General features: G+C 40.2%; 1 protein-coding gene across 1 annotated transcript in view; it reads left to right on the top strand.

The window, feature by feature from the left end:
• plxnd1 (plexin D1) overlaps positions 1-2,500 on the top strand; it is an 87,298-nt gene that overhangs the window by 22,854 nt on the left and 61,944 nt on the right. The window lies entirely within an intron of this gene.

The raw sequence follows: 2,500 nt of genomic DNA, 5'->3' as shown, positions 1-2,500 counted from the left end.
TTGGATATTATATTCATTCATTACACACAGACTGATATATTTCAAGTGTTCATTCCTTTTAATTTTGATGATTATAACTGACAACTAATTAAAACCCCAAAATCAGTATCTCAGAAAATTAAAATATTACTTAAGACCAATACAAAAAAAGGATTTTTCGAAATGTTGGCCAACTGAAAAGTATGAGCATGAAAAGTATGAGCATGTACCGCACTCAATACTTAGTTGGGGCTCCTTTAGCCTGAATTACTGCAGCGATGCGGCGTGGCATGGAGTCGATCAGTCTGTGGCAGTGCTCAGGTGTTATGAGAGCCCAGGTTGCTCTGATAGTGGCCTTCAGCTCTTCTGCATTGTTGGGTCTGCCGTATCGCCTCTCCACAATACTCCATAAAATTTCTATAGGGTTACGGTCAGGCGAGTTTGCTGGCCAATTAAGAACACTGATACCATGGTCCTTAAACCATGTACTGGTAGCTTTGGCACTGTGTGCAGGTGCCAAGTCCTGTTGGAAAAGTAAATCTGCATCTCCATAAAGTTGGTCAGCAGCAGAAAGTATGAAGTGCTCTAAAACTTCCTGGTAGACGGCTGTGTTGACCTTGCACCTCAGAAAACACAGTGGACCAACACCAGCAGATGACTTGGCACCCCAAACCATCACTGACTGTGGAAACTTTACACTGGACTTCAAGCAACGTGGATTCTGTGCCTGTCCTCTCTTCCTCCAGACTCTGGGGCCTTGATTTCCAAAGGAAATGCAAAATTTACTTTCATCAGAGAACATAACTTTGGACCACTCAGCAGCAGTCCAGTCCTATTTGTCTTTAACCCAGGCGAGACGCTTCTGACGCTGTGTCTTGTTCAAGAGTTGCTTGACACAAGGAAAGCGACAGCTGAAACCCATGTCTTGCATACGTCTGTGCGTGGTGGTTCTTGCAGCACTGACTCCAGCTGCAGTCCACTCTTTGTGAATCTCCCCCACATTTTTGAATGGGTTTTGTTTCACAATCCTCTCCAGGGTGCGGTTATCCCTATTGCTTGTACACTTTTTCTACCACATCTTTTCCTTCCCTTCGCCTCTCTACTAATGTGCTTGGACACAGAGCTCTGTGAACAGCCAGCCTCTTTAGCAATGACCTTTAGTGTCTTGCCCTCCTTGTGCAAGATGTCAATGGAGCAACGTCTTTTGGACAGCTGTCAAGTCAGCAGTCTTCCTCATGATTGTGTAGCCTACAGAACTAGACTGAGAGACCATTTAAAGGCCTTTGCAGGTGTTTTGAGTTAATTAGCTGATAAGTGTGGCACCAGGTGTTTTCAATATTGAACCTTTTCACAATATTCTAATTTTCTGAGATACTGATTTTGGGGTTTTAATTAGTTGTCAGTTATAATCATCAAAATTAAAAGGAATGAACACTTGAAATATATCAGTCTGTGTGTAATGAATGAATATAATATCCAAATTTCACTTTTTGAATGGAATTACTGAAATAAACTTTTTGATAATATTCTAATTATATGACCAGCACCTGTATACACATGTATATATATATATATATATATATATATATATATATATATATATATATATATATATATATATATATATATATATATATATATATATTAGTGCTGTCAAACGATTAAAATATTTAATCGCGATTAATCGCATTTAATCGCACATTTTTATCTATTCTAAATGTCTCTTGATTTCTTTTTGTCCCATTATTTTTTCTCATTTTAATGCTCTTATCAACATGGAAAAGTGGATCGGCTTGCTTTGTGCAAATGTTTTTTATTGAAAACAACATTGGCATATATTGTGTTCAATTTCACACTAAAACATTCTTACTTGGAGCAAATAATCTCTCACACAATGTAACACTGTCCATCAATAAAAGGGTGAAAGAAATACTGACGAGGTCCTGATATTGACGAGGGGGCGGAGAATTCGCATCAGCTGTGTGTGTGTGTGTGTGTGTGTGTGTGTGTGTGTGTTTGGCCATCATCAAGTGGTATTTCAGACTGGACGTGCTGCGATGATGATAGCTCAGTTCACAACGACAAAACACACAGATCACTTTGGTCTCGTCAATGGAACCATTTGGCAACTTTTTAAAAGTAAACGTTCCATTCAGAATCTTATTGGCATCCATTTCGGCGTCTCGTGCTCGTCATCCACTCACAACTGGACGTTTTGAACGTTCCTATAACATTCAGAAATAAGGTTTTTATAACTTAATGGGAACGTTATGAAAACGTTCTTATAACCTAAAATTGTTAGCTGGGGAAGAGGAGAGATTCGCGATTGCACTGAACACGTTTTAAGTGCAGGCACATATTGTCCTAGCGAGCCCAGAGAAAATTCTAACAAGAGCAGTGTGTATCTGAGAGCGCGCGACTCGAGCAGAGAGATTCGTGCTCGGCACATTATATTCCACCCGCGAGCAGAGAGATTCGCGCTCGCGCATCCGGCTCGCAAGCCCAAACAAGTGTGTGCGGC

This window comes from Siphateles boraxobius, unplaced genomic scaffold, assembly GCF_051911475.1.
Source record: "Siphateles boraxobius isolate OS27281-9 unplaced genomic scaffold, OSU_SipBor_1 75, whole genome shotgun sequence".
NCBI lineage: Eukaryota > Metazoa > Chordata > Actinopteri > Cypriniformes > Leuciscidae > Siphateles > Siphateles boraxobius.
Note: the sequence above shows the minus strand (reverse complement) of the source record. Positions and strands in the feature narration are given on the sequence as shown.